General features: G+C 39.4%; 1 protein-coding gene across 1 annotated transcript in view; it reads left to right on the top strand.

The window, feature by feature from the left end:
• Positions 1-12250, top strand: part of ERC2 (ELKS/RAB6-interacting/CAST family member 2) — a gene marked incomplete at both ends in the record, with an annotated part of 833862 nt that overhangs the window by 254292 nt on the left and 567320 nt on the right. The window lies entirely within an intron of this gene.

Below are 12250 nucleotides of genomic sequence, written 5' to 3'. Positions count from 1 at the left end.
ATGTCCCCTGCATTGGCAGGCGGATTCTTAAACACTGCGCCACCAGGGAAGTCCCTCCCAACTTTTTCTTTTTTTTTTTTAACAAAAATGAATTAGAGTAGTGACAGTACTTGTCAGATAATCTCAATTTTTTTTTCTTTGTTAGTTAAAACTTCTAAGTGAATGAAAATCTAATTCAAAATGGCTAAAGCCTAAAAGGAGTGTACCCTTTCCACTTAACTGGAAAAACTGGTATTGCTTCAGGCATAGCTTAATCCTGGGGCTCAAAAGATGTTAACAGATTCCATTTTCTCTCATTCCATCTCTTATTTTAGCTTTCTTCACATGAGCTCTGTTTTCAGACAGCCCCTTTCTGCCTGTCTGAGCAAGATGGCTGCAGCATCTCCAATAATCACAGAAGGAAGGGACAGGGAGAAAGTTGTGTTTTAAAAAAATGCAAAAAAAACGAACCAACCCTAGAATAATAATAATAATTACTGAGAATGGAGCATAAACCTTCACTCCAAATTTAACAGCTCAGGCTGTAAGAAAAAGCATGGAATTTCCTAATTCTCATTTGCTTTAATAAATTAAATGACATTCATTAAGAAAAACAAACTATGCTAGCACTGAATTCAGCAGAATTTATCAAATGGGACATACATGAGTGACATAAGCGTTTTAGTAAGAGTCACAGAAAATGTACTTGATCTGGTGAACTTGTTAACTAAAGTGGATTAAGAAGTTAGGGGTATAATGTGACTATGTGACAATATTTCTGTGGTAACTGAAGTGAGAATTGTAGTTATTTAGGTTTCTCATCACATGACCAGCCGCTGCACTTGCGTGTCATGAGTGGTGGTTCTTGTGTAACATTTACGCCAATGAGCTTTTCTATGGAAACTGAGTAGTAAGCAATTCAAGATGGAGCTTGACGAAATTGCTGCCTTGTAGATGTGCTATTGATGAAAGAATATGACTTTGCATTCAGGTGCTAACTCTACGGTGAGGTTGATCTTTTGCTTTTAAAACTAAAAACCAAGCCTTATCTTTGTGTTCAGGCAGATATCTGCTGTTCTTCTGCATGGGGTTGACTGACCTGTAGTTGAGTTGATTTTCTCTTAAGAGATAACTTGGTGTTTGATCAAATTCAGTCAATTCAGTTTCACCAGGCATGGAAGGGATACACTGGAACATGGAGAAGGCAAGAACTACTTGGTAACTTTTCCCAACATCTCATAGCTAGGAAGGGAGAGATTTCAAATTCCAACCTTGGCCATTGAAAGTATCCCATTTCCTAGTGTGAATTTAATTTGAGTCTTGGGATCTGGTCAGGAATACCATGAAGTGGCTTAAATGTTTTCTTTGGCTCTAGGGCCTACCCCGGTTTATTTCATCCATATTTTGAACTGTTACTTATCTGAGTCTAAACACTGCACTCAGCATTGTTTCTTCTCCCAAGATAATGTGTTTGTAGCAAATTGGTGTCAAGCCTCGTTTTTTCTAATCAAGCCAGTTTGATGGCTTTTTAGGCCTTAAAAATAGGCCATAGCTCCTTTTGTGGCTACTAAACAGAAAAACAGCAATAACAACAAAATTACCACCTGCATCACCAGTGACAGCTATAGCCCGAACACCACTCCACACATGTGGAGTCAGGTGCAAGGCATCTGACGTATGACCCATGAGTAGGTAAAATTAGCCCCATTTCACAGATGAGAAAGCCATGGTTTAGAGAAGATGAGCAACCTGCCCAAGGTCGTACAGCTGGTAGGTTGGCAGCGGAGATTTGAACATGGGTTTCTTCTCTGAAGTTCTTAGACTCTCTACTCTTCCAGTCTGCTTTTACTGAAGAGGACCCATCAGTTCAACTAGTTTTTCTTTCCACACTTTGGAAATTAGGCACTGAGTTTTGCATCATAGAACAGGTTGAGGCAGCTCATGAGAGCTGGAAAGTTCTATTTGATATATTTGGAAAGGGGCAATATTGTACATTGTGCTGTAAGGCAAGATTCATCCTTTTTACATGTATATGTTATCAGTCCTGCACATGGGGCTCCAAATATGTACCCTACAGCCAACATATGCCCTGTTTTTTTTCCTTGAGTTTTAAGTCTTGCCCTGAAGCCTTTATAGTAGTGTGGAGCATAACTCATTTAAACTTGCAAAGCCCTGTGTTTTTGATGTGCCCTATCCACTTATGATACCAGAAATTATCCTTTAGCTTTTTTTTTTCTTGAGAAATTTCTTCATTTTCTCATCTTTCAACTTAAATGGGACACGGTTTTGTGTGTTTTTTTTTAAACTATTTTCCTTAAATAAGGGGAAAAATGTGGGTTTTAAGTAATAGCCAGAAAAAGCAAAATGTCAAGTTAAATGTTAGCTCTGGATGATATATGGTTGTCATTTAGAAGCAAGAAAGATTAAAAAAGTGAGACTTTTTTTTGCCCAAACTCTTATTATATGTGTTTGAATCTAAATGTCTGAGTTGCTAATTCCTGCTATAAACAGGTTTATTTTGTGTGACTATAACTCCTGAAGTTGAATTACAAATACCAGTGCTTACCAAGCAGCTATATTGTATAAAGCACCATGGTGGGCCTTTCAGAAAAAGTGAGCGCTCAGTCTTTAAGGGGCTAGTGGAAGGGAGTATATAAGCCTGGATCTAAATAGTGACCTAAGAACAACAAAATGGGCTGCAGAGACTCAGAGGATATCAAATAAGAGAGGGACAGGGAATGCTTCTTGGAGGAGATAGCATTTGGGGAGGGCCTTGAAAAAAATGGCATGATTTTGATAGTGGGTAGAAGGATTATTTATAAACAGTGGGAACCATATCAGCAAAGGCAAGGAGGTTGGAAATTATGAGACGTGTCTGGGGAAGAGCAAGTCATTCAGTTTGGTTGAGAGAAGACTTTTTAAATTTAAAAAGCAATGGAAGATCAAATGAAACCATAAGAATGTGGGAGAAAAGAAATAATAGAGATAAAAGCTGAAATTAATGAAATAGAAACCAAACATATACAACAGGGGAATATAAAAGCTAAACACTGATTCTTTGAAGAGATTAACAGATCTCCTGGTCAGAATCATTGAGAAAAATAGAGACAGACAAACAATACCAGGATTGAAAGGGGGCATCACTATCAATCTTACTGACTTTAAAAATATCAGGGGATTTTATTAACAAGATCGTGATGATAAAGTTGAAATTTTAGATTAATTCTTTTAAAAATACAACTTATCAAAACTGGATGAGAAGAAACAGAATATCTAGAATATCTGAGTAGTCCTGTATATTAAAGAAAATGTTTCTATGATTTGAAACCTTACCACCAAAAAAAATATCTAAAAAACAAACCAAACAAAAAATCCCGTAGTCCCAGATGGCTTCTTCAATGAATTTTACTAGACATTTGAAGAAAAAACGGTATCAGTCATACAGAAACTATACCAGAGAATAGAAAAAGAGGAAACACTTCCCATTTTATTTTATGAATCCAGTATAACCTTGATATCAATACCCAACAAAGCCATTACAAGAAAGGAAAATTACAAACAATCTATCATAAAGATCAGTGCAAAATATTCTAATGAACTGAATGCAGTGACAGTGACCAAGTTGTGCTTATTCCAGGAAGGCAGGGTTGGACTAATATTTGGATATCAATGTTATTTACCACATTAACAGGATAAAGGAGAAAAATTAATTTCAGTGAATGCGGAGAAAGGATTTGATAAATGCAACATTCATTTATGCTAAAAAAACCCCAAAAACGCTTTTATCAGACTTAGATTAGGAGAGAATTTTAATCTGATAAGAGGTAGATACAAGAAAGCTACAGCAAGTATCATATTTAATGGTAAAATATATAAAGCTTTCCTTATAATATAAGGAACAAGACAAGAATGCCTATTACTATCATTTCTACTCAACAATATTCTGGATATCCTAGGTATAAGAATTATAAAGGAAGAAATAAAACCCTTTTATTCACAGGCACCATAATTTTGTGTGTAAAAAATCTCAATGAATCCATATATAAACTACTAGATTAATAAATGAACTTAAACAGCTGGTCAGTATACAAAAGTGAATCATCTGCATACCAGTGACAAACAATTATGAAATGAAATTTAGAAAACAATATAATTTAGGATGGTATTAAAAAACCCAAAATACCTAGGAGCAAATCTAACAATGGTAAGCAAGACCTAATTTAAATAGAAGGTACAAAACATAATTACATGTGGAATAACCAAAAACTTGAAACAAATGAAATAGCTGTCAACAGTGGAGTGGATAAATAAAATAGTGAAATATTCATACAATGAAATGCTATATGGCAATGTGAAGGACCACGCTATTGCTTCATGTAACAACATAATTGAATAACTCCAAAATGGTGTGGAAGGAAGCCAGACACAAAAGAATACATACAATATGATTCTGTTTATATGTGTTCCAAAAATAGTAAGCAATGGTGTTAGATGTCTGGATAGTGGTTAATCTGGAGCAGGAGGGAGGGTGGGGAGGTTGGGAGGGGGAGTGAACGAAGCTTCTGGAGTAGACGTAATATTCTATTTTATGTTATGGTTTGTTTGTAATCAGCCATGTTCACTTTATTATAATTCATCACACTGAAAACCTGTGATTTGGCTACTTTCCTATGTATAGTATACTTTAATTACAAAGTTCATTGAAAAATAAAGGAAGAAAAACTCAAAAATAAAAAGACAAATAATGCTATTAAAAATTGGGCAAAGGATTTGAATGGGCATTTCTTCAATGGAAACATGCAAAGGGCCAATAAGGACATGAAAAGATGTCCAGTGTGATTTGTCAAAAGGGAAATGCAAATCTAAACCACAATTAGATAAAACTTAGCCCCCACTAGGATAGCTAACATAAAAAGACAGACAATAACAAGTGCTGGGAAGATGTGGAAAAGCTGGACCCTCATGTATTGATGGTAGGAATCTAAAATGGTTCAGTCCGTTTTTGAAAACTATTTGGCAGTTCTTCAAAATGTTAAATGTAGAGTTACCATATACACCCAAACAACTTGAAAACGTGTACACACAAAAAACTATACACAGATGTTCATATTATAATTGTTAATAGTCAAAAACCTAAAGCAACCCAAACGTTCACTATCTCGTATGAATAAACAAAATATGGTATATCCATATAGTGGAATATTATTCAGCACTGAAAAGAAATGAAGGACTGATACATGCTGTAACATTGATGAGCCTTGAAAACATGCTAAATGAGAGAAGCCAGTTGCAGAAGGCATCTTATATGATTCCATTTATATGAAATGTCCAGTATAGGCCTATCCATAGAGATAGAAAGTAGATTACTGGTTGCAGGGAGCTAAGGGGAGAGGAGAAAAAGGAGTGACTGCTAATAGGTACAACAATTTGGGGTGATGAAACTATTCTGGAATTAGATTGTGGTGATGGTTGCATAAATCACTGAATTGTACACTTTAAAAAAGTGAATTTTATGGTATAAATATTGTATATTAATAAAGCCATTATTAAAAAATGAAGATATTATAAAAGAAAGGGTCAATAACTTTGGTTACTCAAAGATTAAAAAATAAAATGAATTATAGAATAACCAACTAGGAGATGCATTTCTAAGGTGTATAGTAGTTAGAGTCTTAATAATATATAAAGAGGTTATATTTATCAGTGTGGAATAAAAGCTTGGGGAAAAAAATGTACCAAAATGTTGACACTAAATCTAGAAGGGGAGATTAGAAAGGATTTTTTTCTTCTTTCTCCCCCCTGTATTTTTACGTTTTCAGTAGTGTGCATTCATTATATAGAGATGATCAGGAATTATAATTTAGGAAAAACATCAATAAGTTTGTTGAAAGAAAAACCATCTATCAAAAGTCTTAAAGATACACAGTTTCTTCTATTCTGGTTTCTTTTGCTGAACTGAAAAGACTCCAAAGTGGAGAAGGTTATGTTATTTATGGAAATTGAGAATCTGGTCCTGCCACTTAGTGCTTCTCTGAAGTCCAGCTTTCTCTTCTGTAAGATGGGACCATGATACCAGGCTGCGCAGAGTTGCGGTGGGAATTAAAATGTCTTAAGGTGTGGGAAAATGCTGGCATACAATAGATGCTCAAGGAATTCTCTGCTTCTCCATCCCTTCCTTTTCAGTCTGAAAATTGAATTTTACCTGTTTAAAAAAAAAAAATAGAGGTGGTACCTTTGAGCAAGGACCACCAGAGAGAAAGAATTTAACAAGCTTACTTCAGAGTCTTAGCTCTGAATTTAGCACAGTTTGCATGTGGAAAGACTTTAAAAGTGTCTTTGAAATGAGAAACCAGTGGAGAAAAAAATAGCAGCTCCCAGTAGGCCTGTGGTATAATAAATGACCCAGGGACTTTGCTGGGTCCTTGGCAAGTCACTTGTCCCCTCTGGCTCTCACTATTCTCATCTGGCAAATGAAGGGATTGAACAAAGTGTCCTGCTTTAAAAATTCTACTGAGTCTGGAGGTTTGGTGACCGGCAATTTGGGCTCTCAAAGGGCCTGCCTGGGGAGTCTGAATTGACATGGCATTCTTGCAAAGTTTAAAGCTTTGTTTTGTTTGCTCCATCTTGGCCAGCTCTGCTCAGGCCAGCAGCCCCTGCCCTCTCCCTTGCTGGTGCTCAGGTTCCCAGCTTATTGTTTATTTAGGCATTGCAGTTTCCTTATTGACGTGCGCACCCCCCTCCAGCGGAGTTGAGAAGTCAACCACAGGCCTCAAGTGAACTCCCCCTTCAACTTTCAGTAATGACAGTGTACCGGCCGTCACATGCCTCATCCCTAAGGCATGGTCCACTTTCCACATCCCTCAGGCCTTGTTGGTGACTTGGGGTGGCCTGAATTCCTCTGCCGCCTGTTGCTTTTTCCATGAGACAAGCTTGTTGAACATAGAAGGATTTGCAGTATGTTTTGGAGATCCTGAGAATGAGGCCCCAGACCAGGGCTGTTGGGGGCTTTGGGGGAGTGTTAAAAGGAATTGGAAGAGTGAGTTCAGGTTGCTAGAAGGCCAGTAAGGAGAACTTCTTCACCTGATCTTTTCCCAAAGAGTGTTGGAAGAGAATAGAAGTGTCAGGTGTCCGTCTTTTTATTACTCCCTGAAATGCATTCACAATTTTGCAAAGTAGTATTTCACTGAATTTCTGGGAATTCAAGCATTCTTTGTATTCAAATGTTTGTGAAAGATAACATGGATCCAGCCTTGGGAGGGCAGCTGCATACACCGAGGGGCTACCCTGTCATCTGGAAGCAGTTTCTGAAATTTCTTCCTCCTTTTCCTCTCTTCCCGACATCTTCACTGTTTCCTTTTGACCTTGCTCTGTGATCTTTAAAGGCTAAAAGTACTGTGTGGAGGAAAGGACCAAAAGAGCCCAGCTGCTAGGTGGCTGACTGTCTCTGAGGCCAGTCTGTCCTGAGGTTGTCCTGGGAACAGCAAGGTCACAGTGTGTGGCTTCCTCACTCCTATTCAAGAGAAGGCTATGTGGAGGGAATCATTCCAGTTTGTGAAAGGTGTTTAAAAAATGATTAGAGAAGATAATTATGGTGATACAAACAAACACTTCATGAAGTGTTATCATGAAGCAGGCAGTCTTCATTTGGAGAACTGCAAAATGGGGTGGAAGGTAGGAAGGTTTTACAGGATAAGGAAAAGAGAACAAGGAAGAGAAAAATAGAAAGCATCTGATTGGCTGGGGCGGCATAGTCAACCTTGTTTGAGGTGAAAAGGAATAAGGGGATAAGTTCCGAGCCCAGAGTTGGTTTAGTGTTTGGGGATTGGCTGACTGGCTATACTGTGTTTCTGGTCTAGTAGAACATTTACAGGCACATGGAAGTTAAAAGTTTTGGTTTGTTGATAAGGCACCTTCTTGAGCCCAGAAAGTTATTTCAACAAAAGAGAAAATCTTAGGCAAGTTATTTCCCTTTTGTGGATATCCTGACCTATAAAGTAGGTAAAATAAATACTTAATTCATAGGGTTATGGGCAAGATTAAATGAGATTTTCTAGCACAGTGCTTGCCTTAGTAATCAATACACATGTTGTTATTGTTCTATACAACAACATGCTGATGTTGTTATTAATCCGTTTTTAGTACCAGAATGGAGAAACATTGTTTGCTTCTGTCCTATGCTATTCCTGTCTGTATATTCAGATAATGCATATATATTTATATTGTAGCATAAATGGGGAAGAAAATGTAGGCATAAAAAAAATCTTTTGATGTGTTTTTCCCCAGCCCAAGGAACTTGCAAATAGATACAGAGCTTTGTGTCACCCTGTCCTTAAAGGGAATGTCTTTAGAGGCCAAGTCATTGTTAGTTAAAACACACACACACATGCACACGCACACGCACACACACACACACACACACAACCACAAAAAAGTAGTTTCTGATGCACCTAGTCCACAGGTTGGTACTGGAGAGGCTCTGTATTAGGCTGTCTCACAGGCACATGGATACGATTTTGGGTTAGCCAGTGCTCCCTTCCATGCATTGGAAACGTAGGAAACTCTCACTATTAATTGCAGCAGCTTTCTATGTAGGGCTGATACTCAACTGAGCGGCATAGGTATAGCTATACTGATTGTTAAAATATTGAAATAGTTCTATGGTTACCCCAAACCCTCAGAGTACCCGTCCCACTCTAGCTCTTACCCTGGGACCCCCCAAATCCAGCAACTAAAGAGTTAACCCCTGTCCGCACAGGGACTTGCCAGACCTGGTTTCTGTGCTCCAGGTGGCATCTGTTCTGGTTGGTTCTTGCCCTGTGCAGTACTGTTGTTGAATGACTCAGCAATCACCCCTGACTCTGGGATTTAAAACACTGGGATTCAGTTTCCAATTAAGATAACACAACTCCATTGAAACTGCCTTTATGTCCGCAGTGATATCCTAATTTTTTTCTTAGTCTTTACTGTCTTCAAACCTTTCTTTGACTCCCTTTCTTTCTTGAAACTTCACTCTCTCTTATTCTCTGCAACCTTTTCATGATTTCCATCAATTTTTACTCATCTTTCTTTTGGTGATTCCCCCACTGTTTTTACTATACTTGATTCTCAACTATATCTGAGAATTCTTTCACCATCATTTCTAGTGTTGCAACTTCCATTTTAGCTTTGGTTTTTATTATTCACTTCCCGAAGCCATCTTATTGCCTTCTTTTTTTTTTTTTTTTTTTTTTGCGGTATGCAGACCTCTCATTGTTGTGGCCTCTCCCATTGCGGAACACAGGCTCCGGACTCGCAGGCTCAGCGGCCATGGCTCACGGGCCCAGCCGCTCCGCAGCATGTGGGATCTTCCCGGACCGGGGCACGAACCCGTGTCCCCTGCGTCGGCAGGCGGACTCTCAACCACTGCGCCACCAGGGAAGCCCCTTATTGCCTTCTTTTTACCAGTTTATAAATGATTCCCAGTCAGATTCAAGTGCAGACTCCTTGCTTGATTCTGAAGACTGCTTATCATTCAGCCCCATCTTCCTTTTATTTCCTACTTCACTGCAACTAAAAGTGATCTATACTTTGTTTTTTTTTTTTTTTTTTGCGGTACGCGGGCCTGTCACTGTTGTGGCCTCCCCCATTGCGGAGCACAGGCTCCGGACGCGCAGGCTCAGCGGCCATGGCTCACGAGCCCAGCCGCTCCGCGGCATGTGGGATCTTCCCGGAACGGGGCATGAACCCGTGTCCCCTGCATCGGCAGGCGGACTCTCAACCACTGCGCCACCAGGGAAGCCCGATCTATACTTTTTAATCAGTCCTGTCTTACTCTTCCTTGATACATGGTCCATACTTGTTCTGTTATTCCTTCAACTTATATTAATTAAATATTATGTGCTGGACATCACATTGAGTGCTCTTGACTTTGCAAGTATTATTACTTCTGGCTGGAAAACATTTAATTTTCTTGGTAATCTTGTTCTTATCTATCTCCATATCCCATATTAGAGTCCTGTGCTTTCTGGAGATTTCTTGACTCTTCTGTGGTGGTATTGCCCATTTCTGACTTGCCTGTGTTCTTATAAAATATTATATCTAACTATATTTTTTGTTATCTTTCACACTGTTTCTTGTGTATTGTACTCTTCTGGTTACAAGTGAGTGAAACCCTGCTACTGTATTTTGATGTTATGGAGAGTAGATGATTCAGATAGACCTAGCTGTTCAAATGATATTATAAGGCCCCATCATTTAGGCAGATTCTTTTTTTTTTGTGCGGTACGCAGGCCTCTCACTGTTGTGGCCTTCCCGTTGCAGAGCACAGGCTCTGGACGCGCAGGCTCAGCGGCCATGGCTCACGGGCCTAGCCACTCTGCGGCATGTGGGATCCTCCTGGACCGGGGCACAAACCCGTGTCCCCTGCATCGGCAGGCGGACTCCCAACCACTGTGCCACCAGGGAAGCCCAGGCAGATTCTTAATACATGGTATCACAGAAGGCCACAACCAGCCACAGGCCCATATTTTTCTTATCATTCATAATCTCACAAAAGGAGAGGTCCTTGATTTCAAAGAACTCTGATTGGCCTTGATGGCTTAATGAATTCACCCCTGGATCAGTCAGCGTCCAGAGGATCCATGGTGCTTGCCACTGTGGGTCAGACTAGAAAACCCCACTAAAACCACAGGGAGTTGGGGAGATGTAGTTCCTAAAAGAAAAAGAAGTTGAGCAAATAGACAAAAAAGAAACAGCTACTGCCACAGCTGGAAACAGGAAGGAAGGATAGAGCATGTAGTGTGTGTTAGGCATTATACTGGAAGGTGTGCATGTTGTCACTCATTTAAGTCTCATAACAACCTTAGGTTATAGGATTAGCAAGGTTAGGAACGCAGGAAGATAAACAGGGTGGAATAAAAATAGAAGCTACTGTCTTTTACATGTGTACCTCACCGAACTGGGGGATGGATAGGGACTTCTATACTATTGTTGGCTTATAATGGCAACCCTTTATTCTCTTGAGGGAGTTCCATGATAGGTACTTTTCATGCATTACAGATCACTTGTAATTTTCATAACATACTCTTGAGCACGGTCTTATTTCTGGAAAGCTCAGTATCTTGTCCAAAGACATAAAAAACTGATTTGCATCCAGGTTTGTGACTTTCTAAGGGTCAGTTGGATTGTTTTATCTTTAGCTCTTTTTGTTAGACATGAGTCTGTTAACAACAACAACAAATTAATACATGGAGACCAAAACCTCATAGGTCACATAGTGTCCAGCAAGAACCACTAGAGTCATATCTTCTCCCTGTGTGTCATTAATAATGTGTACAGAGATAGGACAGCAGGATGCATGCCTGGGGCATGGACTTCATGAAGAATGAGTCAGAAGTAGGCCAATGAGACCATGAAAAGAAACATCAAAACACCCTAATTGGGCTTCCTTGGTGGCACAGTGGTTAAGAATCCACCTGCCAATGCAGGGGACACGGGTTCGAGACCTGGTTCGGGAAGATCCCACATGCCGTGGAGCAACAAAGCCTGTGCTCCACAACTACTGAGCCTGTGCTCTAGAGCCCGTGAGCCACAGCTACTGAAGCCTGGGAGCCTAGAGCCCGTGCTCCGCAACAAGAGAAACCACCATAGTGAGAAGCCCATGCATCGCAACGAAGAGTAGCCCCCGTTCTCTGTAACTAGAGAAAGCCTGCGTGCAGCAACGAAGACCCAACACAGCCAAAAATAAATAAATAAATAAATAAATTTAAAATAAAAAACACCCTAATTGCTTTTAATTTGAACTAGCCCAGCCTGATTCTGTGTGTGTACATTTTGCTCTAAAGAATTAGATACCATCTGAATAAACAGACAAACACAAAAACAGCAACACAAGAAAACAGCATGTCCCATGTCACCTTCTAATCTAGGTCATCATCTTTTTATAGTTTGATAAGGGCCAAGAAGAAGAGTTTTTGATTTTTTGTTTTTCCTCCTAATGTGCCTTAGGCCCAAGTTGACTTTTTTGTGGAGCGCTTAACTTGGGCTCACATAACTGCGGTGAATTCCACACAGTAAATCCTTCCAAAGGCAGGGCATTACTCAGATAGCTGGACCAAAGACTGCTCAGTTATGTTTGCAACTACAATTAGATGATTTTTAAAAGTTAAGCCTTCAAGAGCCTCTGTGGTACCCTGTTATAGTAGTCTAGAATTTTATTCTAAATAAAGTGTAATATAATTATGTAGGGATGTTTCCTGAACATTAGATCACGTCTTTTCTTTAAACCAGTTGG

Source organism: Grampus griseus, assembly GCF_964374135.1.
Source record: "Grampus griseus genome assembly, chromosome: 10".
NCBI lineage: Eukaryota > Metazoa > Chordata > Mammalia > Artiodactyla > Delphinidae > Grampus > Grampus griseus.
This window is presented reverse-complemented; position numbering and strand designations above follow the sequence as displayed.